Source organism: Poecilia latipinna, unplaced genomic scaffold (genome assembly GCF_001443285.1).
Source record: "Poecilia latipinna isolate Pla-1442-1.1 unplaced genomic scaffold, P_latipinna-1.0 Scaffold3101, whole genome shotgun sequence".
NCBI lineage: Eukaryota > Metazoa > Chordata > Actinopteri > Cyprinodontiformes > Poeciliidae > Poecilia > Poecilia latipinna.
In genome coordinates, this window is record NW_015115717.1 from 33,152 (window position 1) to 59,046 (window position 25,895).

Below are 25,895 nucleotides of genomic sequence, written 5' to 3' on the forward strand. Positions count from 1 at the left end.
GAGGATCAGCAGTAAACGGAGTCGTTTCCACCATCTGCTGCTTAATGAACAGCTTCCAGACACAACAGACATAATTATGAGTGAGAATCAGGAAATTACAGGTTTTTATTAAAATCATGAGGTTTTTAAACGAAAAGTGAATGTGTAACGGAAAACAGAGAAAAATACATTTTTAATTCTGCAAGGATAATATCATAAATCAGTGTCAGTAAATAGATCTGGAAGCTAGAAATCAGGCCTGAAATCTGGTTGACCTGAACCTTCAGAGTCACATAAAGACAGTTACAAAGTCAGTCTTCTGTCACCTGAAGGCCATTTCCAGGACTAAAGGACAAAAGGAGAAACTCAAATTACTGTCAAAATCTACAAGGGAATAAAAAAATTATTAAATTTAAATAACTGAAGTTTAAAACTGCAACACAAATCCATTCATGTATTAAAAATGGCCGCTGCATATCGACATTAAACACTCATGAACTGCATTAAACACGTGATTATATTGACTAGTTGCACTAAAAGCTGGTTCATGGCAACAAAACTGTCAATTTAGGAAGAAAACTTGACAAGAATTTGTCCTGTCATGTTTTTTTGTAACTAAGTAGAAAAAAATCAGTTATGCTGCTAATGAGTTTAAGAGAACATCTCGTTACAGTTTCTGTCATCAAAACAAATTTATTTACAGCCACAATTTATTCAGTCCTACAGCAGCACGACCAGGAAAGAAAGTCGTACTCAATCATTAGCAACTCAGATTAATCCGCCGGGATCTTAGACAACTTTAAATCACATCAACACATGCAACGTGTTTTTAAAGGGAGAGTTTCTGCTGTTCAGGTGTCTGGGTTGGTTGGTGAGCCATTAAAATGCTCTGTTGCCTCTAAATGAGGAAACTGACAACTGATCAAAAAAGAACAAGAGGGAGGAAAACAACACAAATGAAAACCTTCAATAAAACCAAACTGCATGAATGTTTCAGTCAGTAAACGTGAGCCGTTTCCTGTCAGTGATGTGTGGATAGGTGGCCTGATGCGACGCTCAGCTCACGTTCTGTCTTTAATACAAAGGAGGCAAAGGAAAGGTTATGCTACAGGAATCATCCGGGATAATGAGCCGCTCTCCATGCAGCTGCACACACACACACACACACACACACACACCAGCCGATCCGCTGACACAATGCACTGCTTTTTACACAATAAAGACTCCCAATACATTTATTCAAGATTTCAGATATGTGCATGAGCCAACGCCAGCCTATTATCTGCGTGTCAGATTAATGCTTTCATTTCTCTCTCTCTCTCCGCAGCACAATGGCTGCATTGTTCTGCCATCAGAAGACAGATTATAAAACGGGTTAAGTGGTTCCCGAATCACTGGGGAGCCCATCTTTGGCTAAAATCATTGTTTTCATGTAATTAATATAAAATGAGGTTTTCAATAAGAGAGCGCAGCAGAGATAAGAGGTGCTACTGTTTGTGACGTCCAGGTAGGCAGCGGCTCTCAGAAAACGTTCAGCCAGGCTGGAAAGAGAGCGGCTGATCCGACAGTGGGATGTAAAAACTGGAGGAAGTCATGAAAACATGCAGTTTTTTTGCACGCTGTTTTTCATGACTCCATGTTTTTGTAAAATCACAAATAAGAACTGAAACCTGGACTTGTGAACTAAATTGTAACTATTTTCACCTTTTTTCAGATATTAAATTATAATAATTATAATTCATGTTGTTCTTGTTAAGGAGAAAACAGAAAAAGACAATAAAAGTAAAATCGGTCATATTTGAATTGTTCTTGTACAGAAAAACTAACAAAACTGCATGTAAACAGTGAAATGTACAAGATTTAGAAATCAAACAAAACGCCTCCAGGAAACCACAGTGGAAAACGGTTCGACAGTCTGAGATTACGGAGATTATTTGAAGGAAAATTAATAAAATCCAGTGTGGATTATGAAGTCATAACAGAGTTGTGTTTTCTGATTATGCAGCTTAAGGCTTAATGATAAACATATTGTTGCAGAGTAAGATCCATGACTTTCCCACTACTTCAATATTTATTTCTGGCTAAAATAGATTCATATTTAATCCAAACACTCACATCCTACATGTTTATAGTTTAGATTGAGATCTTTTAAAATCATTGTTTTAGAAAGAATCTTTTCCTTTTGTGTTTTTAAGGAGCTTTGACAGATAATCTAAAATAAAGTCAGGTGGATTCATTCAGGAGAAACGTTTAAATAAAAGGACCTTATCTTTTATTCTTTATTTGTCTTTCAAATCTGATTTAGATTAAATTGGTTCTTGCAGAACTTAACTGTTTAAGTGTCAAATTCAGGAGAGAAAAGTGGAATTTAGCACAACGGAAAATATTTTGTCTCTTTTTCAACAAAAACAAAAAGTTTTTCCCACCAAATTTGGAAGTTAGTAAGTAGGAATCTTAAGATTTTTTTTTCCTAAAAAAATGTTTTAATTTACAAATGTTATGAAAAATATAACTTGAACTGATTCTTCAAACAAACTGGGAGGATCCAGAAGCCCAAATAACGTGAACATAAATAAATATAAAGTCCAATAAGAGCCGATCTTCACGTATCAGTTTGTCTCCTAGATAAACATCATAAAGGAGAAATATTCACCGTTTAGCAGCAGGAGCTGCTGGATGGACTAAAAACACTTAGCAAAGGAGGAGCTGAGGATGCAAATTAGGAAACACGACGACATTTCTGGCACAACTGTAAAGGTGGAAAATTTACAGCGGCCATATATTTGGCAGTAATTGTTCGCCTGACAGTGATATATCTTTTCATTTTGATTTTAATTACCATTTTACACGAGTTTTCCTCTTTTCTCTTCTTGACAAGAGGCAGATTGGTAACGTGTGCTGACGTAGGGCAGAAACGGTGGTGCTTTCAGGTTGGCTCCGACGTCAGGCGCCTCACCTGGCATCCGACTCGCTTAATGAGACTCTGTCATTGTGCTGCTTTAAGCCGGGGGACTTTCCACTCTCTGCAGAAGTTCGAGCAAACAGAAAGAAGAATGCACTCACGTCAGCACACGCCTCGCTCTTCAAAGGCGCATTCGACTGCAAGTGTAAAATGATTGCTTCTCAGTTTGAACCAATTATGGTTTGCATGATTGGAGCCATAAAAACCTCCCGACACCGACCTGCGGGGCATTTTCTCTTCTGGTCCTGTCTCGGCGCTTCGCTTTGAGGGACCGCCTTTTTCTCTCCCTCCTTGTTTGACTTGAACAAGTAAAAACATAAATGTAATCCGCACTTTCTCATGCAAACAAATGGAGGTTTGGAGGATCAGAAAGCGGCGCTAAGAACACCCAGGGATCCCTCCTGAAAGCGCGTTCGTCTCCTTATCGGACTCACTACACGAATCTGGGAATTCAGATAATGGCTGTAAAGATCAGGCTGATTACCAAACCTCTGTCCTACAGATCGTTTATACCATTTATGTACAAACTGTCAGACTCAGTTCAACACGAGGTCAGAGAGTTAAACTAATCAGGCCAGCTTATATGTAACTACAAGTCTTCTGAGTGCAAAGTTTACACACATTGAAATAACTACTGTTAACCTCTGATTTGGTTTGGAGCCTATAATTAATGTGGAAATAACTTTTTGACTGCAAGCTTTACCCAAATCAACCCGAGAGTTAAAAAGGCAAACTGAGAACCTGACAGAGCTGCCACGACAGATTTTACAAAACTTTATAACTTCTGACTGTAAAAACAAAAAGAAACATGAGTATTTGTACAAAACCTTCAGTGTTTTGGTCGAGTTAACAATGCAAACATCTTAGTGCATCGAAAATAAGACAAAACTGACCTGGAAGTAACTTTGTAGCAAGATTTCAAAGTTTAAGGAAAAAAAAAATGTTTTTTTAAATGTTAAAATGTAAAATTTTATTTATAGGAAAAAGTTCTTATTTTTTCATCAATTTTAAGATATTATTGACTTAAAACAAGAACCAGTTTCTTGTTAAAAAGTTACTCATTTCAGGTGATCTTATATATTTGCACCAGAAAAGAGTTTGTCTTTTTGCAAAGTTTATTTTGTTTAAATGTATTCTGTTTATTTAAAATGTGAAGAAAAAGCAGCTGGTTATTAATTAGTGAGGATTGAAGCATAGTGTAGTTCTTCCTAACATAAAACAGAGAATTTCCCATGAATCCGGTGAAACGGATTAGAAAACGCTCCGAGGATCAGCCACACTTTACAGAAAAGCTCCATGCAGTTTGAACAGGTATCTTGTCTTTACCTGCCTGTATTGGCATGTTGATACCTTTAACAGTTTTATAGTGATCATAATTTTCCAAGGAATGTTCAGATCAGATCTGCACGTTTCAGGACGTTTCCACACTGAGGAGGTTTTAGGATCATCAGTTGAAAACAACGTGTTGTTAAATCGTTATCATTTCTGTCTCTAATTCACTACCAACTTATCGAAGCCTCTGTTTCCTTTCAAAGCTGAAACTAAATTTTCTCTTTACCTTGTAGGTCAGAAATAAAACAGAAACATCCAGCAGAGTTGAGTAGTAAATAGTTACATTTACGTCAGTAACTTTATTTTAAATAATTTACTTTTAGGAGTATTTTTACTACGCTGTACTTTCTAGTTTTACTTGAGTAATTTCATTATGAAGCATCTTTTCTCTTGAGTAAAATTTATGGATTTTCTACCCACTGAATGAAAAACATGTTTTAACCAAAAACCCTCCAGACAGACGCACAGCTGCAGTTTTTATTAAAGTTTTTTATTGAAATAAACTGATTTGAAAACATTTTCTTTTGTCTGATTTTATTTCTTTGCTATTTATATAAATTATCATTTTTGTCCTTAAATTACAAAAATTTCCACTTAACTTTCTGTCTTTGATGTAATTTGTAAATATTAAATGACTGATAACTTGATGAGTTACTTTTCACCAGATACGTTTTTGAGTAATTTCCTGGATGTTTACGTTTCGCCTTTAATTGAGTAGGCATGCAGTGCTCCTCCCACCTGGTCCAGGTTTTGGTGCTGTACCACCTGTGCAGCGCCTCGCGCCTCAGCAACTGTTTAGAAATGAATTTTTCTGGCTGCTTTTTGAACACTGGCTGTTTATTTAAGGATTAAGTTCCTGTCTGTGTTTCTGTCTGCCTGTCTGGGGAGAACAGTGGTGCTGTGGGCTCACCCTCCCTCTTGCTAAACACAGAAAAAACAACAACAACAAAGGAAGTCGCCATGGCAACCAGTGACCCAGAATTATTGGAGACATTCATTGGGCAGGTTCTTGTTTTTCTAATTTCCAAATGATTAAAAACGCAAAAAAAAATTAATTTTTAGGAGTGTTGTTGCATTAGTACCTTTAAAGAATATATCTAAAGGTTTTTTTTGTTTTTCCAAATATAACTCCATGTTACCTATTTAGAGGACGTTGGCGTCTTACCTGACATATTTCTGTTTTTTCTTATGACAGTTCATGTTCAAAATGAAGCAAAGCAGATCTGATTACCCGCATTGTTGGAGAAATGTGTTTTTTCAGCCTAGTAGGAGTTGTTTTGATTTGTCTTTCATTCGGGACGTTGCATTACAGAGTTCATGTGAGGTGAAGTGTGCAGAAAAGCTCCAGGCTGAGCAGGACGCAGACAGATGGGCGGACGGATTGGTGCACATCATCCTTCAAATTTAGATTTTAAGAGTCAGGAAGTCATAGAAATGAAAGATTAAGTGGAATAGAAAGAAATGCAACATTGGATGAACATCAACAAATGATGTTACACGGCTATATTATCAAGCAACACGCTATAAATGTCGTTTTGCTGAACTGCAGGATTCATGAATGTCAAGAAATGAATTCCAAATGCAGCAGAAATCTGAGAGAATCCAGCAGAATCTGGACTGTGCAGACCAACATGCTAAATGCTAATTAATGTTTATAGCAGAACAATTACAGAAACACTATAATTGTTTCTGTAAACAATTACAGAAACAATTACAACTTCTGAAGCAAGTTAGAAAGAGTTAAAAAAAAAAAGAAAAAACTTTTTCAGGACTTGGGATTGGAACATTGGTTCCAGAAATGTCCTTCAGGCAGCTGTGAGAAAAGGAAAGATCATCTGATCACAACCGTCTCTCACTTATCCACGTGTGGGTTGTACGGGTCAATGAGTCCAGAAAGGAATCCCAGACATTCTTTGTTCTACATTTTGCTTTGTATAGTCTGGATCCTCGACGACTGAGGAACTTGCTGGACTCTGATGAAGCTTTAAGTGATTCGATCTGATTTTACCCATTCGCTAACGTCTGGCCGTGACGCGGTGCACCAACCGTGAAGGAAGCTTCGCTATGAAGCTTACCAGGAATTAGGTGAGCTATAAACAACCACCCTCCACTGCAAAGAGCATAAAGAAGGACATCCATGTCAGCAGCAAAATATCTAAAATATTCATCTTGCTTTGACTTTAGTTTGGCTTTCGATTTTAAAAGTGACCTATGACGCTTCCTTCAACAGATTAGCATTAATCTATGGGCGATGCAAAACAAATTCATTACATTTTTTGTGCAAAAATTATTCTTAGATAAGGAGTATTTAGCTGTTTTAGGGCCTCTTGTTACTTTAAATCCATATAAGCTGCTGCTAGCCACGCCCCCAACTCCAAGTTTACACCCACATGTGAGAATGACTGCAAACAGAATGCTGTTGAAAAGCATTAGTAGCGCCTCCTGCTCAGTGAGTGGNTTCTGGNTGATAANTCAANAACTAAACACTTTTCTTTTCCAGCAGCCATTGTACAGCATACACAGCAGTAAAACCAGCTGACCAAACATGCTGGATCTCAGCTTGGGTTGCTAGGTAACGGGGCAGAACTCTGGCAGGGTTGCTAGGTAGCAGGCAGTGCCTGCTGATTTGTGAAGCTACATTCTGAAGGTTTTTGAAATGGCTCATTTTCCAGACACCAAAAAACAAATGTATTCCCAAAAATGGTCTGGGCTGTCTTAAGAAGCAGCAGAAACCCAAATTAAAGTCCAAAAACATCCAAAATGTGAATTTTGTATAATAGGTCTCCTTATTTCCCTGTATTTTTACGATGCAAAGCACTTTGAACTGCCTGGTTGGCAACATGTGCTAGACAAATAAACTTGATTGATTGGTTTAAGACCGTTATGAGAACCAAATACTTAATCTTAATAAGTTTGGGATCGTAATCTAACCTCACCTCCAGGTCTGTCAGAAACACATCGTTTGTCTCTTAGTCACATTTTAATCGTCTTTGGAGGACTTTCCATTAGAACTGAGCTGCTGCTGTTAACTCCACCCTCCTTTATGCGAACCACAGTCATTAAAAATCATTCAGCTACTGTACCACTTTTTTTCTGTTTGCTGAAAGGAGTGTGTGCAGACATGTCCGACATGTCAAATTCAAACATCGTCAGACGTGAGTGAAAAAGGAAAAATAAGAAAACGACATAGAACAAGAAACAAACGACTACTAAAACAAATGTGACGACTTGTTGCCAGGAAAACGTCTCTCCGCTGTGAGAGCATCGAGGTACATACGACGTTCCTCGGCCGTCGGTTCTGCTGTGTCTCACCTAACATGTAGTCTCATTTCCGCAACTTTGAATTTGTTTCATCGGTTCCCATCTGACACTGAGCAGCCTCTCTTGGCTTTATGGTCTCCGGCGTCGCTGCCACTCCCCGGCTTGATTTACTGCAGGCTTTTGGCCACACTGAAGTCTCACCTTTACTACCTGTCAGTTAAACGTCTGCTTTCTGCAGCTGCAGGGTTGGGAGACAATCCAGGCCTTTCAGGAGCAACCTGAAGATGGATGCAACACGTCAGCTCGAGTCCAGTGAACCCATGTAAACTAAACGAGTTTGGCCGCTTTTCGTGTTTCTGTCCCTCCATCCGTCAGGCTGGAGACACAGAGAAGCAGGTGAGCCAGGTGAGAGGATGTAAAACACAAGATAAAGAGGATTTCTCTCACTGAAACTATATTTTTATATCTTCAAACTGGGATGGAATCATAAAAACAAACTAAAAAGCTGCAATATCGGTTTTATCTTGTCGTAAACTTTTACTCTGCTGGTCTGGATTCTTCAGATCTCCAACTCAACTTCTAGCAAATTTCCTGCTGAGGTTTTCATCAGCGCTCTCAAAAGTAATCACATTCTCTACTAAAGTAGAAGCACAGATACTTATATGAGAAAATACTCTAGTCAAAGTAAAAGTACAGGCTGGACAAAAAGCAAAACTTCAAGAAGACAAAATGACTTGATAAGTTTAAAATATATAAAAAAGTTCTAGTCACACAAAATTCTTCCTTTTTTCTTTTGCTCTGTGTTGGTGCAGAAATTTAAGAAAAATACTGACGGTCTAGTTTTTCTTCAAACCAAATGTCAGGATATTTAGATTGAACAAAACACATGGTCTCCGGCCATGTTGTTTTTGTGTGTGTTCTTCTTCTTCTGCTTTGCTTTAGTTGCATTAAACTGAACGGTGAATTTCCACTATAACACTTTTTGTGTCAGCAGTGGATTTTTTCCATCATTATTTTTTCCATCATGCAAGTAAAGAACCATTATGTGAAAATGTAAGGAGTAGAAAGTACAAAAAGTTGTCAGAAAGATAAATACTGACTCTGGACAGTATTGTGTTTATTGTGCCATTTTAAAGATGACGACTTCATACTTGAAATGAGATTTTCTCCATTTTGAGCAGCTGGAAACGCAGCATGTGGCCCTGCCGTCTCCCTCAGGTCCACCGTAACAACTGGGAAACTACGTTTATAAGACTGAGGGTTAAAAACGAAGTCTAAGGGGCACGAGGGGGATTTAACGTCAGTCTTTCTGACTGTTTGGAGGGAAATTTGGACAGTTAGCTTCCAGAAGGGATTAGACGTTTATATGGGATGGTTTCTTCTCAATGAAAAGGGATAATGCTCCCCTTTCTGTTGCTTAAGTGGGTTTTTAAATGTGGGACTGAAATGAGTCAGCTTTAGTAAACGAGTAATAAAGAAGGAACGTGTTGCACCAGCGGTGGTTTTGGTGTTTTGTGTGGGGGGTTGATCCGGCTCCAACCACCCCGAGGGGAAGGGCTGGGTTCCCTCTGGAGGAGAACGCATTCATTTCTCATTTTTAATTAAAGCAAATGGCTGCCAGGCTCTCTTTTATCAATCAATCATGATAAACGTGCAGGAAGGCCTTCTCGGGGTGTTTTCACACCTGATGGTCCGGTTGGGAACCAAAGTTGAAACATCTGTTACATTTTCAGCTACTGCTGTTCACTTGCACAAAAAAACTGTTCCCCTCTTCACCTGTGGGGGCGCTGCACCAAGAACGATGCAAAAACCTCTGAAGAAGACACTAAGTGGTGCCAATTTTCAGCGATTGTTGGATTTCTCTTTTGTCTTTGGTAAAAGACGATGACCCGTTTCTCTCCCTCTGGCCCATTTGTTTTGGTTGTATTTACCCAGAATGCCCTGATTCGTAGTCCACTTCCTGCTTTTGGAGCGGATTAAACAGGACTGATGTGAACGCACCAGTGGTGGGTAAAGTACCAAAAACTGTACTGAAGTAAGACTAGAACTACTTCAACATATTCTTTTACTCGGGTAAAAGTAAAAAGTGGCCCTCCAAGAAATTACTCAAGACTGAAACGTACCGAATAACTCATGAAACTATCAGTCAATTAATATTTAAAAATTCCATCAAAAGTATAAAGAATAAATGTTGGTATTTTAAGGACCACAATGACAATAATTCATATAATTAACAAAAAATAAAATCAGGCAACAGAAAATTTTTCTAAACCAGTTTCTTTCAATAAAAAAACTAATAAAACTAACAAAAACTGCAGGTGAGTTTATTTCTGTTGGTTAAAACATGTTTGGGTAGAAAATCCAGAAACTTTACTAAAGTAAGACAAGAAATACTTCATAGTAAAATTACTCAAGTAAAAGTAAAAAGTACAGTGTAAATATACTCCTGAAAGTTACTCAAGTAAATGTAACTGAGTAAATGTAACAACCCAAAAGTAAAAGAGACGAGATGAAACAGAAAAATGCCTTAAAAAAGAAAACCTGCGTTGGGTAATGAAAAGTTGAAACGGCGTTGAATTTACATCGTAGTCGATCTGAGTGGAGACGAAGCTCGGCCCAGTGCGTTTTGTTTTCCCAGTGATCCCAGTAAAAAGGAACCAAACTGCTGTGAACACCAGCAGAATGAGCTTCCCCTCCCTGAACGCCGCGTTCGCCTTGGACCGTCTCGCTTTGATGACAGTAAAACTCCAACATGGCCTCACTGAAAGCTGAACGGCCGACCTCTGACCTGCCAATTTGGAGCGCTGCCCCGCGGGTCGGGGACGAATGAGGTGTGACGACGAGGTAAAGCAGGAGTGAAGGAAGGACGTTGATGTCTGGGATTACTGCAGCGGGCTGGAATGTGACCTCATGTTTACCGTTTTTATGGATAGTTTGAGCCTAATAACGGTTTGCGTGGGATTAAAGCTCTTTTCTGTCCTTCGGAGAAATTGTCGAGTTCAAGATAAGTTTCAATGACGGCATCAGAGTAAAAGAGACACTGAACCTTGAGACTTGACTGGGAAAAGGTAAAATGATGTCAGTTCGGTCTGAGATAGACGCGAATTTCAGGCTCTTAAAACGATAAAGTGCAGAAAAGAAAAATTCAAAGACTTTAAAACAGTAAAATAACTGTGTAAAAACCCGTATTGAAAGTAAATTGTGCTTCATTTTTTCAGTTCATCCAGAAAAAACCCTAAAAGTTTCTCTTTTTTCCAGCAAATTTTTTACTTTTCAGTCACAAATTTACCAGTTTTTTGTTTTTGTGGAAATGCACTCCTCTTTTTTCCCAGTGTTCACAAGGAAGCAGTTCAAAACAAAAAATGTCCTTAACACGTGACATCATCACTCTGAGCTGAATGTTTTGTCATAAATAATAATAAAAAAGTTTATTGGAAAATGTGAAAAGGGAATTAAAGTATCAAATGTATTCAGATAAATTCATTTCTCTGACGTTTCTTAACCTTTGCATGACGTTTGTGCAACAAAATACAACTGAGCCTGTTTTCTCTCAACTCTTCATAAAAAATCTAATTCATGTCTGTTAAAAAAACAAATAAGTTTATTACATAATTTATAAACACTCTGTGTTGCAACCAGACTTCACAGCACCAACCCGCACGTTTTGTTCTGTCACAGAAAAATGTAACAAAGGGAAACAAAACTAAAATGTTTTAATGTTTTTAAGTTCTCAGACTGGAATCCTGAGAACTTCTTCACCGTCTAAAACCAACCGAAACTATTTACCCTGACGATCGGCGCTGAGACATCCAACCTACCAGGAAAGCTTTAGTCATCGCGCTGTGCATCCTTCCCCGGAAACGTTTGAACGGCGTCCTGAACCGCTCAACTCAAGCCTGAGGGATGTTTAATGCAACTTACATGAAGTCATGCTCGCCTGAAAGTAAAACAAATCCTCTGGAAACACGCAAAGTCCTGTTCAGCCTGATTACATCACATTTCGCATTTTAAACATTTCACTGCGCACAGGGTACAGTAAAAGGTTTCTACTGTGCAGCAACCTGATCAGAAATATGCACATGAAAACCAACAGAGCTTGATGATTACCTCCTTAAACTGAGCAAAGCGTTATTTAGAGACGCAGCCATGGATCTCCATGGTAACGATGAATCAGCTGCAGTGAAAGCATCCTAAAAGATGGTGGTTACACCGTGACGACTCAGATGAGATTAGCATAAATACAAGCCGCATTGTTGGGTTTCGCGAAGAAATACTTTAAAGTTTTTTTGTGATGTGACAAGATACTACTCATATCGTTTTACTGAATTACTGCAAAAACATACATAACATTAATGCAAATTAATGTTAAAGATGAAAAACGAGGACTTGGAAAAAAGTTCATCCATATTTTAAAGAGGATCTCTTATGTGAAATTCACATTTGTCAATTTTTTTTTTAGTTTTATTTGGGTCTTTTTTGCTTCTAAAAACAGACAAGTGCTTAAAAAACAATAAGTTTAGCACTATGGTAATTTTTTGTTGTCTGGAAAATGAGTTGTTTTAAAAACCTTGCATTTGTTGAGATAGTCAGCTGGTATTATGCGCTGTACAATGGCTGCTGGAAAAGAAGTTTTGCTGTTAACTTACCATTCAGAAAACAGTTGCTGTAAATCTTGTTAGTTGTGCAGAAGGCTCCAATTATGCTTTTCAAAGGTGTACGGTTGTATAACTACGCCTCTGTTTGCAACCATTTTCATGTGCAAGTGTAAACATTGAGTTTGGGCAGCTTATTTGGATTTAAAGTGACGGGAGGCCCTAAAACAAGTAAAATCTCATCATCTAAGAATGATTTTGAGCAAACAAAGTGTAATGAACATGTTTCGTGTCGCCCATAAATCTATCCTGACTTGTTCAAGGAAACATAATCGTCCCCATTTTAAAATAATCCCACTACATAAAGAGACAGCAGCTGCTTTGTGTGCTTTAGCGTTACAGCCATTAACGCTCAACTCTGTTTATGTCAGCAACAAACTTGTCACCCTCCGCCTTCCTTTAGCGGCGCTTTCACCACCTCTCACCTCAGTCATCTGCCAGCTAAAATTGCCTCCATGTGACACATGCCGTCACGCTGAGCCACACCCCCCACCCCGGAGCGCACAGGCAGACTGAATGATGGCTGCACAAATGCGGAGCGTCAGCACATCACCTGACAACTTATTAAACCCCCACACAGGAATCTGAAATAACCCCGGGCCTTTCGGTAATTATACGCACTTATTAGCTACTGTGTTCCAAGTGTGAACATCAGCGCTCCAACCCGGAACTGTTTCTGAGCTTTAAGGGAAACGGTTGGACAAATAAGACGATTAGTGGGAAAAGAAAAAAAAACCCAGTAAACTTAAAGCTTAAAGCAGAGCATGCATTTAGATTTTTATCATATCACAATGTTTTCACTGCACTCAAGTGTCCCAAGCAATCATGCAGCACTCAAGCTGTTGGTGTTGGCAGGACAGATTAGGATCTGTGCACGAGGAAACTATTTTCTAATCATGTTGAACGCATCAAACTCTTGTTGATACACACACACACACACACACACGTTCCCATATGTCTAATCTCAGCGATGAGGGAGTCTTTCGCCAAGCATGCACCTCGCATTCCAGGATCCGACATAACAAGAGCCATACGGAGAGCTTGGAGAGCGATGAGAGGGGCCGCTGACGGCCTGACGAATGGAGCTGCAGATAACCGCGGCTCTGCTCAGACAGCAGCGCGGCGTTTAGCACCGATCACACAGCAACGCGCTTTCAGCAGCGCAACACAGGAAAAGATCAAATATATAACGTCCGTCTCAGGTCCTGTCCTCTGATTTTTCTCTATATTTGGTCTAGGTTCTTTACTTTTTTGGTTTCAGAGAGATTAACTTTATTTTGTAGATGCAAAATAAAGTTTATGAAAGACGATTGTTTATGAAAGATGGGTGTTGTGTAGTCTTGGCCTGCTCTTCTTTGCAAAATTGATTTTAAGTTCAGTCATATTGTAGTATTTTTAAGCAGAAACAAGCTATTAAGATTATGCCACAGCGTCTAAAAGGGATTTAGATCTCTACTTTGACTAGGCCGCCCATCAGTTAAGGCTGAAGAAAACATCCTAAAGCAGATCATCACACTTCCACCACAATGTTTGGATGTTATGATCGTCTTTATCTCATCTTGCTACTTTATTGCCAATGTTTCCAAAAGTCCTGAGGGTCAGCAGGATGTTTTCATTGTAAGACAGAAAAAGCTCCGTCTGAGTTTCTGGTCAGCAGTAGCTTTGAATCTGGAACTCTTTTCTTTTTTTGCTCAGTTTCTTGATTGCTTATTGACTGAGGTGAGTCGTGCCGACACTTTTCATTTTTTTCTTTCATCTTCCTTTCTCACATGATTTAGTGGCGATCGGCTCTCGTTGCTCAATGCTTTAAAATCCATAAACAAGACATTATTACGTCCCTAAACACTCTGAGGTCATAAACCGTTCACACATCAGTTTAATTGGGGTCGAATTTAATAAGCAACAACTCTGCAAAAAAATCTGATTTTAGCAAAATATTCTGAACTGTGTCAATAAGGAAGCTCATCTTGGCCACTTGTTTCCTGGATCTTGTTCTTTTGGTCATAATTCATAAACTATAATCATCTGAGTCTATAACAATTACATTTAAAACATTTTATTATCATTAAAAGATAACAAAAAGATAAAATTAATGGGGAAATATTTAACATCGAGTGACATAATCTCAGTATGAACGATAAGAAAGGCATCTGCAGCCTGGATCGGGCGCAGATGATGTCTGCAGTTGTCTTTGTACAAAAAATTGTTTTATTTATCTTTTCTGGTCAATATAAGAAAAACAGCCAAAATAAAACAGTAAGCTGACGCGAAAAGTCACGTTCAAGAACACACATCAGTGCTCCATTACAACTGTCACTGTTGTAAAATACACGGTTCGCTTCATGATTATTGATGCGTCTGCAGCTCTTTACATGCACTTGACCTTTGACCTCATGAGAGATGGTCTAGCTGCTGGTGGATCTGTAAAAGTTGCCGTTGCCGTCTCCTGGCAGCAGTCGTCTACTACCCAGAAACACTTCCAGGTCTAAAAGCGAACACGGAAAAACTGAGTCGTCTGGAACGCATTCTTTACTAATGAGGAGAAAAGGGAAACCAGTCGAAGTCTGAGAAACAAAGACGAGGCGGTGGGCTCATTATTTTTCATTTTCCTCATCAGAAACACTAACAAACATTGTCTCAGCTCATTTCCACTGAGCGGTGCGGCAGCGTGTGTGGGTGTGTACCTGTTCCTACACATTACGCCCCACAGCGTGATGTGAGCATACGATACTGCATGTGTGCGTGTGCTTTCACGCCTGAGATTTCACATGAGCATGTGTGAGTATGCTCACTCCGTTGCAGGAAGAATACTCTTATTGTATTTCTGACATTCGGGGTCACGGAGGCCAAATGTTCGTTTATCTTCAGAACATTGTTTGTGTACGGTACGGCAGCGGCGGGTCCTTTATCTGAAACCTAAAGCTGCTGCTGCTTTTCATTCGCTTTTCAGTGAACTCCATCCAATCGGAACGCCTGTTTGTTGATTCGTTATAACAGCAGAGAAGCAGATACTGAAGGAAAAGAGCAAAGTACAGATTTTATTTTTTATTTCACTAGCTGAATTTCTATTGCTCAACTTCACATTTTGAAAATAAATTTGTTTTAAAAAACTCGCTTTGGTCGTATTGAAATTAGTTTGTTTTGCAGAACTGCAGTGGGGACACTTTTCCCGCGTTACACAAGTCGGTAACACTTTATTTGAAGGCTTATTCATGTTCATGACAGGTGTTTATGACAGTGTCATGTCAGTCTTATTCAACCCCCTTCAAATAAAGTGTTACCCACAAGTCACATGATCAACCGGATGTTACTACTGTTGGAAACCACGAAGAGGAAGACGACAGGAAGTAGACGCCATGACTTTCAAAAACTTATCGCAACAACTCTTAGAAGAGTCTGAATTAATATGAGTTACAACATTTAATTTTCCTTTGGGATCAATAAAGTATAAAGAATGATGTTATTCACATGTGATTTTAACTGGGTTTCTTATTTCTGTTTTCTTTTGTTTTTTTTAGTAACAACACTATTGATTCATCTTGAAATAAACACACCTTTCCATTCTCTTGCATCAAACCAGTGACTTTTACTCAAATGCTTACTTTTAGTTAATTTATTAAACTCAACTAAATTAATAAATCTGACCGAAATCAGAATTTACAAAATTTTGTTAATTTTTTTTCTAATTCATTCCTAGAAAATTTGCAAAATGTATTTTAATAAGGCAAACTCACAAAAACCCTTTATAAGATTTGGATCTATAATAATTTACACATTGATTTCAAACAAGAAATCTGACAACTTTACATGTTTTGCATGTTTAGTTCATTGTTAAGTAACGATATAAAGCTGCTGTTAGGGGGTATTTTTTTATCCTGCTTCGTGCTGACGTTTGGCCCAGAGGCTCAGCCCCATCAGTGACAGTAAAGGTTACACCTGTACACTGAAAACCTTCAATAAATGTAAACAGCGCTACAAATTGGCTCTGCATAGGAAATAAATCTGGTGTCACACTGTAAATAAATGAACCAGCAGTTTTCCATTAGGCCTTTATTTCATTATTTCTTTCTGCTGACTGCTTTGAAAAACCTCTTTTAAATGCTGCAGTGTCAATTTTCCGCATTGTGAGGAAACTAAAAGCTCATAAAATGTTCTTTTTTTAACCAAATGTCAAGATGAATACAAAAGAACAGCAAAACTTTGGGCTCCTTTTAGAAAGAGACACACTTAGCACTAATGAATCCTTAGAGCAGACGTTCCTCCCAGCCTTGCAGGCTCGTCCTGGACGTGTGATGCCCCTTTTCCTGCAGCTCAGTGTGTTGTTGTAACCAAACCCTCTCTCCCTCTCCCCTCCGTTTGGGTAAGTATATACTGGCCCGGCCTGTCTGTCTGCCTCTGAGAGCATGAACTGCCCTGCCCTGCTAAACAAAAATACTCCCGTTCTGCAGCCTGGCTTCTCTACAATAACTCAGTAGAGCAAAGGCTGCCATGTTTTGGTTGTTAAGGATTAGATGTCAGTCAATAATGATGCAGGAATAAATATTATGTTTTTGATGTTTATATAAATTTAGCTTCTTTAAAAGTTTAGCCATAAACAGGATGGCTGTTAAAGGTATTTAAGTTTTATATATGTTTTACATATTTGTTGAAACTGCCACTGTGTCATAACAGTATGAGAAAAGATCTGGTTGCTCTGTCTTCTCCCAGTGCTAACTAGAGACGACCAGTCAGAGCCAGGAGGCGGGTCTTAGCGCTATCAATCACACTGTTCTGAATGCTAAGCTAGTTAGCATAGCCACTGATGACGGCAGATAAACGGTTTTCCTGTAACGGTAAAATGTTTTTCTGTTATAAAAAAAATCATAAAATAAAATGAAACAGAATAAAATAAATGTTACTCTGTTAACATAAATTAGCAGCTTGAACATGAGCTTGATTGACAGTGATAAGCCCCGCCTCCTGGCTCTGATTGGTTGTTTTTTAAGGGCTTCAGACTGCGCTTAAAAAAACAAAACAATCTTTTCACAGATTATCTGTCGAGACACGGTGACAGTTCAAACTAATTTGTAAAAAAAAAAAAACATTTTTAATAAAAGTTACATAAAATAAACTTCCTTCTGTAATAGCAAAACATATAGAGGTTTCTATTCGATTTTATAAATCACTGATATACAATTATATTGTTTTAGATATTTAATTATTCAGTTTGGTACATATTGTTACTGTGCTGCTGTGGGTTTTCCCTCTTGATAAATGACTATTCTGTTTTAATACATGATTGAACAGCATTTTGACTTACTGTCACATTTTGTTCTTTATTATAATTCCTCATAGCTTCCTACTTATCTTTCCTTTCTTTATTCTTGTGTTTATTTTCTATAATTGAGCCAATCGGCCTCATTTGTTCTCTGAGCCACTTTTTGCTCAAAACTGCCTTTTATGTCTGTGTTTATGAAATCAGAGATATCTAAAGTAATAAAACGAATCAAGAAGCGTATGAACTGCGGATCGTTACATTTTATAGTGTTACATTTCCTGAGGAGACATTTGTTTTCTACAATGAAACCAACAAACTGCTGAACTGAACCGTGTGCAATCTGGAGCTGAGAGAAAGAAAATAGTCAAACTGGGAACAACAAGTTGGATTGATGGGTCTGGCTGCTCTGTGCGTGGATCTTTATGGATCAATTTGTATCTTGCTTATTGAAGAAATAAAACCAGATGTCTTTCATTATTAAAGGATTCATGTATGGAGAACTGCAGACCCAGACTAGGGGCAAAGCTGGACTGAACGTCATCACAGAAAGCAGTAAAGTCTGAGGGTTTGAGTCGAGGTCACCAGAGCACCAAGATACTCCAAAACTGTGATTGAGTAATAGTTGTACTGTACTTATACTTTTTATAAGTTAGATAGAAACATCTAAGCTTGTGGCTTGTTGTCATAGCAACTGCCTGCCAAGATGGCTCACAGTTACAAAGTTCCTGGACTTGGTAACTGTGTATTACAGCAGTCTCTGGTCCACTTGCCGTCCGCATATGCATTTGAACCGCGCCATAGATCACTTCAACCGAACCGAGGCTGGGTTCGTAGGCGGACCAGAGTTTGTTTTTTTGGTCCATTTCGTGTTCCTCCCAAAACCAACTGGACCTTTTAGAGAAACAAAACTAGAGCTTGATTAACGCGGACTGAAGACGCTCGTGGCTCAGATGTCTCTTCCACGTTAAATGACGGGAACGACACCGGGGTAGAAAGAAAGGGGGCAGAAAGGGACCTTCGGCCTCCATGGGAAACTTTATTCTCAGGTTCTGGTCAAGAGATCAACTTGGATTAAGGAGGACCAGGTCTGTGGACCGCTGAGCGGGTCGGGGGGTTGGTTCTCTGGTCCAGCAGTGTGCTGTGGATCTGGACCGGGCTTAGGTTTGGGACCCTGAGGCAACCTGTAAGGGGATGCTGTGGGAGAGGGGGCTGCTCTCAGAGGCTATCGGGTTCTGGTGTCATCAGAGTAAAAGCTGTTAAAATCCAGTCAGATTTGAGGACAGGTGGAAGAGGAGGGCGTCTGGTTTGGACACTCAGTCACTTTGTGCTTTAGCAGGTTTGGTCATTTCACCTCTGATTTGGACCGGAGCGGGCCTTCACAGGGAGTTTAGTACCAATTGGTTGACCCACCACTGCCACATTTTCCATCCACTTTCATGAGTTATTTTCTATAATCTGCTTGAAATTCAATGTAAGTAAAAGTGTTTTTGTGATTTAAATACAGAACTGTCACCCAGAGGTTGCTTAGAGTTGTATCTTCTTTTTATCTGCATATCTGCATCATCTTTTTAATACTTACACTTTCCATGCATTACTGTGTTTTTCCCTGTTGGGGGAAAGTTTTTTTTTTTTTTGTCTTTGTGAGTTTGTTGTTTGTAATTCTGTATAACAATTTGATCTGATTTTATAATGAATTCTGCTTTATGCTAGTAAATTTGATTGCTTGATTGATTCTGGTTTAATTAGAGTCAGACTGGAGTCTGTCTCAGCTGCTCCACAGGAAAACAGGAACTAAAATAAACAGAACCATTTTAAGAAAATAAAACAATTATGAGGATAAAGTTGTACAAGAAGATTGACGAAATAATACAAAAATAAAGTTGTAATATTTCAAGAATAAAGTCATAATATTACAAATTTATTCTCATAATATTGACTTTATTTTCATCATTTTATTTTATTATAAAAAAGAGTGTTGAATATTTTTTTTTTTTTTTTAATGATGTGCAAATTAATGAGAATGCACCACAAATTGGGTAATTTTTCTGGATATTCATCAACTTAATGTATAGAAATAAAGAGAAAAAAATATATGTACAATTATATTGTCCCTTTAGTGTTTAGAGGGACAAAGATGGCAACATTTATGAAAACATTATAAGAATGTGAAAGTGTTTGAACTGACCTATTCCTGTATTTCTGGTTGTTCTGTTATAGTTGAGCATCTATTTGGCTGGTGAGGATCAGAAACCCTGAAGTAAAATGTATTTTTGTCTTTTTCAGAATTAAACAGGATCTCTGAGTGAAACTGTTTAACAGCAGCTGGACGTCGTCCCAGTAACTCCATCCACTGGTCTGTGGTTTAATTGGTGAGGCGTTCTACTGGTTTCTGAGTGGAGGGATGAAGTGAGAATCCACGTCCACCACCTTCCTCACTGCGTTTTAACAGCTGAGCCTCATGAAGTCGTCCAAAATGTGAAATTTTCCAAACTTACCAAACAGCTTTTGTAACGAGGCTGTAAGTGTCTTTACTTCTGCTGCTGGGACGTTTCACCAGTGGGTCCACTGGGAATGATGGGAAGAGCCTGAAGACCAAGAGGAAGAATTCCTGAGAAAATCAAACGACTGCTTTGCATTTCTACGTTAAACGTTTGAAAATGCAGGTGTGTTCGTTTAGAGAGCACTTTAGAAATGTCATGTTTTTAATAAAATAAATTTATGTTTTCAGAAGAGGAGCTGCTCTGCTCAGTCATAAGTAATGGTAACATCTGACTCCTAATTAACTCCCCAGAGAAACCTGATGTTTGCTGCTGGCCTTTAGACACCAGAAGGTCAAAGGTCAGCGCAGTTCCCTAATTCACTGCTCCGTAGGGCGAATAGCAGTTCTTTCATTTTCCTTTTTATTGCAAACTTAAGCTATTCAATACTTGTGAATTTTTAATTTTGTTACTATGTAACAGCACGTTGACACATTAAACTAAAATATTTAGCTCACAACTGTACAGAGTCTTAAATGTTAACAAATTTGGAGAAATGTTTGTATGTGTACTAAGATAAATGAGTTCAATTTTACTTGCAGATCCAACATTTATGTAAAACAACTTGCAGCATTAAAGTAGAAAAATTATTAACACAATTTAGAAAGAAGTGCTGATGATGCAAAATCCTGGCTGGATGTTGTTACATAAAGGGGGGAACCTTAACTTATATAGGAATTATTTATTTTAAAAAGTATATAAATGCACACTGCAAAAACACAAAATGTTACCAAGTAAGTTTGGTCTATTTTCTAGGGGAAACATCTTACTTAAGATTTTAAGCAGGATATGTGAGCTTATTTCAAGTTAATAATTCCTTAATATTGATTAAAAAGCTCCAGTTCCACTGGCAGATTATTGAATTTATAACATCAGAAAAACATCTTATTTTAAGTTAAATAATCTGCAAATGGAACTAGTTCTTTTTTAAATCAATTTTAAGAAATTAGTTACTTAAAGCAAGCTCATATATTTGCTGAAAAGTTGATTCTTAGTTCAATTTGTCTTATTTCAAGTAAACTAAAATGTCTCCACCAGAAACTAAACCAGAAATACTTTGTAAGATTTTGTGTTTTTGCAGTGTGGAATGAAGGTTTAGTCTCTGGTGAAAACATCTTAATACATTTAAAATAAAACAAAACTAACTTAAGAGGAACTTTTCAGTAAAACACAGGAGTTTAAATGAATAATTATTGAATATGAATAAAAATCAACAGGTTGCACTGACAGATTGTTTCAAGTGAACAAATATTTGGTAAGATTTGGTGTTTTTGCAGTGCATCACTTGTTTGCACAATGGTTTCTCTCCAGAACACGCTAACAGTGCGTTTTGTGTTCTTGTAAGACGATGATATCCATCCAGTCCCCCTTATTCCACCCTTCCTCTCCACGCCGCTCTCTAAGGAGTCACAAATAAATAAATCCAGCAGTCAGGAGCCCAAACCCGTCATCAGCCAGGACAGCCCCTGGTTAGAGGCTTCAAAGAGACTTTTTCCGATGTGTCTGAACAGAAAACGAGTGCAGTACATCTGAAGAGCAAAAAAACTCCCAGCATCCTTGACCAAGCTCCAAGAAACGATGAAAATCTTAATTTATTGGAAGAATCTCGTGAAACCTGCAGCGGGGAGCGAACAGGCTTCATGGTTGGTGTTTTTTAGAGCTGCAGGATGTTTCACTGTGTGAGAGGAATGTCCTCCAGAGGAGGAATCAGGCGGTTTTTATTGTTTCAGCAGTGATGGCTGTGATTGTGTTTGGCATACTGATCAGGACAGAATTCCCAAAATTCATCTATAATTCAGGTTAGCATGACAGATGGGCAGGTTTACTGTTTTACTGATGTGGTGAAACGACGAGATGAAGCCAGGAGAGAAGTGCTACATCTCAGAAATTAAAATGTAACGTCTGGTGCAGCGATTTCAAAAAATATCCAAACTGCTTTTAAATATTCCACGTTTTGTCTCATTACAATCATTTTTATTTAAGCCAGTTAGAGTGGAGTGACGGAAAAAGTCTGAAATTTAACACCAACTCTCATACATTTAGACTTTGACTAGGCCTTTCTAATACATAAATATGATGTGATGTAGATCGATGTGGCGTTGTGAGAGTTTTGTGGTTTTAGGACAACACTCAAATTAAAGTCATCCTAAATACAAGATGGAACTCAAAGCATTTGTCTTTTTATTTCCATTTTTTCTGCTTTTATTTTAGTTTCTGCAAATAGGAAGGAGGAACTCAAACAAAGACTTGGACGCACCTTTTATTTCTAACTTGGCTAAATGAAGCAAATCTTTTAGATTTAGAATATCCTGCTTTTGTTGATGATTATTGCATAAAAATTTGTTTCAAGATCATCAATTAAAAATAAAATAAAAACATGAACCCCCAAAAATAGGAGACTGGCATTTTTAAGGCATATGTGCAACATTTTTAATAAATAATAAAATAAATAAAAGTAGGTGGATATTAACATTTCAATGATTTGAGTCTTTGGGAAATCACTGTAGCTGAAATAAGTCTGTCTTTTTGGTATAAATTGTTTTATTACTTTAACAAACATAATTTTATTGTATTTTGATGTTGTGATTGTTGTAAAGTACTTTGGTCAGCTCATGTTTTTGTAAATATTCTATATAAACTTTGACTTATATAGAATATATGTTAGATTTTCAACAAAAGTCTAACTTCTTTAATAGTTAATGCAGTTTTAAAAAATCCAAAAATGCACCCCAAACTTATTTCTGGATCATTTTTTCCAGGATCTTAGTGAGGAATTGAGATTTCATAGGGTAAACCATCTGCGAGGCGTTACTGTGTGGGTCCAGTGTATGCAGAGTGACGGATCCGTCAGGGTTCATCCCTTCACATTTCAATAAAATCTGAGTTTGTAGCACAGGAAGAAGCAACAGATCGATAAGTCCTGAATATGAATTCTGCTTCGTTTGGGTTGTTCATGTTGTTGCCATGCATGGACGGTGTGCATCTGAGCGAGCGGGTCAGAAACTCGCTCCGCTCCGAGCCACAGATCGTGACCTCTGCTGCGTTTACTGCAACAGCACTGTTCAATAAAACATAACGCTTCTATACACAACAGATACACAGTGGAGAATCCAGAGCAGGTACAACAAATAAAAACATCCATTTGGAAGCGTTAGCCTTGATCTCATCGTTCATTTTAATCTCTAAAGTGATAATCTCTCAATGCTCATGAAGCTAATCTGCAGTCATGGAGAGTTTAACTTATTCCTGCAGAAAATATAACTGATGTTTGCAACTTCCAATATGAAGGCAGAAACTGCAGCAAAGCAGTTTGTTTTGGGATGTAGTGATATTTATATTAGAAAAAGTGGTTACACTGCAAAAACACAAAGTCTTACCAAGTACTTTCATCTTGTGCTAATGTCTTAATGCACCTGAAATGATAGAAAACTAACTTACAAGGAACTTTCCAACAAGATGCAGGAACTTACTTAAAGTCAACGAGTCCTTTCTACTGATGAAAAAGTACTAATTTCATTGGCAGATTATTTCACTTATAATAATCTGCCAATGAAATTAGCATTTTTTCATCAATAGTAAGGGATTGTTGACTTTAAATAAGTATATATATCTTGAAGAAGAGTTACTAATAAGTTAGTTTGAACTAGGATGATGGCGCTAGAAACTAGGTGAAAATATTTGGTAAAATTTTGTGTTTTTGTAGTGCAACACAAAATCTTACCAAGTGTTTTGGTCTTGTATCTTGTGCAGTTGTCTTAATACACTTAAAATACGACAAACCAGTAGTTTTTCAGAAAGATATTAGATTTTAAGTGAATAATTCCTTAATATTGATTTTTAAAATGTACTAGTTCCAATGGCAGATTGTTTCACTTATAAGACATTTTTCCAATTTTATAAGTGAAATTATCTGCCAGTGGAACGAGAACTCTCCATCAAAATTCAAGCATTATTCACTTAAAACAAAGTCCTATATCTATCTTACTAAAAAGTTAGTTTTGTTATATTTGAAGTTTATTAAGATGTTTCCACGTGAAAGTAGAGCAACCGTATTTGGTGGGATTTTATGTTTTTTGCAGTGTAAGCTTGTATTTCTTATCCTTGGAGGAATGAAATCTTTTCCCAGTTACGACGAACCACCAAAGAAGAAACATTGGCTTCCCTAAAAAATACGCAGGACTGAGAGTACTGTAGTTTTGGAATGAAAATAGGTCTGAGAAATAAAAAGTTGGACTTTCATCATTTTTATGATCAGTAATGACTCAGTGCTGCGTGTTCAACCCTACAGTAGAAAATTACCAATCATAAAAAGTCAAACACAGAATGCCAGAAACATTTCTACATCTGTTCTTGTCAAAGTTAGATTCTTGTGGTCACCTTCAAATCTGTCAAAGCTCAAAGGACGGATTCAAAAGGCACAACCATTACTTGTTACTTTTACAGTCCTTGGACAAAACACCAGAACATTTCTGATTAAATTAAAGAAAAATTCAGGAATAATCACCGTTTACTGCGCATTGCTGTGCTTTGTCGGCTGGTCGGTTGATGACTGCACTGCAAAACACAAAATCTCACCAAGTATTCTGGTCTACTTTCTAGTGCAAATATCACAGAACACCTCAAATGAGACAAAACTAACTCTAAACTAACTTTTCAGCAAAATATACAAGCTTGTTGTAAGTTAATAATTCCTTAATGTTGATAAAAAGTTCTAGTTCCGTTGGAACTGGAACATTTTCCCAGGTTTTTTCCTGCTTTAAGTAAAAAAAATCTGCCAATTCAATTTGTATTTTTTTCATCTATATTCAAATGAGTCTTAATTATTGTAACTGACTGTTGCTTTAGGTGGATAATCAAAAATGATTAGTGCCTCCAAAGTGCCAACTTTGCATGATTTTGTAAATTATGATAATTTAATGCAAAGTTGGCATTTTTAATGGACTTTCAGTGCAACTTTGCATTAAAAGTGTCATTATTTACCGAATGACACTTCATGACGTCAGTCATAAATATTCATAAAAACATTCATTATGTTCAGGACAGATGTTATGTCATGTTTATGACAGTGTCATGTCAGTCTTATGCAAACCCCTTCAAATAAAGTGTTACCAATAAATCTTTACTTGTGCTTCCAACAACTGTTCACGTTGAAATTAGATTCGCTGAGCATCGATTAGCATCGTGACGTTTGTTTCATTGCTTTTGTGTGTTTTGTAAATGACAAAAAGAGGTGAAGGAAGGATCAGCACTTAGGAAACAAAAGTCCTTCTTTTCACAGCCTGACTTAACGTCCCGTGTGTGTGTGGATTTGGATGTGTGTGTGTGGATGCGTGTGTGTTTATGAGCTGGTGTCGACTCCAAGGCATCAGAATCAGCTGAATCTCTGTTTGGGAGTGTTTGTGTTGGTGTTTTAACAGACTCTGGTTGATTGTTTTTCTACCTTTTTGTATTTTTTCAGGTGTGTTTGGTGTGGGAATCCCTGTGGGAGGTCAACGCGAAAAGCTCGCGAACACACACACTCTTTACCTTACACTCCTGGTGTAAACAGTGGCAGCAGCCACTTCGCTGTCGTCACAGTTTGTTTCTGTTGGGGCGCCTCACCTGTCAGCAGGCAGATGGCTGTGGGGGGGCAAAGGTCACAGCGGGGGGTTACAGAGGGTTCACAGATGAGTGATTAGAAGGAAAGAGTTACACTGAGGTGTCAGTTTGCTGTTTCTTCACTCATCTGATCATACTGAACAAAAGCGACTCTTAATCTGAATGTTTACAGATAACTTATCCTTCACTAAGTGCTACTGATTCTTGTTTGCCGCCATTATTGACAATGAAGGGCTTCACTGCCAACAGATTCAACCGACTGCAACAGAGTTAAGAACGAATATTGTGTTTTCATCTCCCACAGCATGATTCCACCA

The 25,895-nt window shown here is 37.9% G+C and overlaps 1 long non-coding RNA gene across 1 annotated transcript in view; it reads right to left on the reverse strand.

The window, feature by feature from the left end:
- LOC106940125 (uncharacterized) overlaps window positions 1-25,604 on the reverse strand; it is a 31,242-nt gene extending 5,638 nt beyond the window's left edge. Inside the window, exons 1-4 of the long non-coding RNA XR_001423007.1 lie at window positions 25,507-25,604; window positions 19,939-20,028; window positions 2,819-3,002; window positions 2,633-2,728 (exon numbers count right to left, since the gene is read on the reverse strand). This is a non-coding gene — a long non-coding RNA (uncharacterized LOC106940125). The remainder of the gene's footprint in view (window positions 1-2,632; window positions 2,729-2,818; window positions 3,003-19,938; window positions 20,029-25,506) is intronic.
- Between the last annotated feature and the right edge of the window lie 291 nt (window positions 25,605-25,895).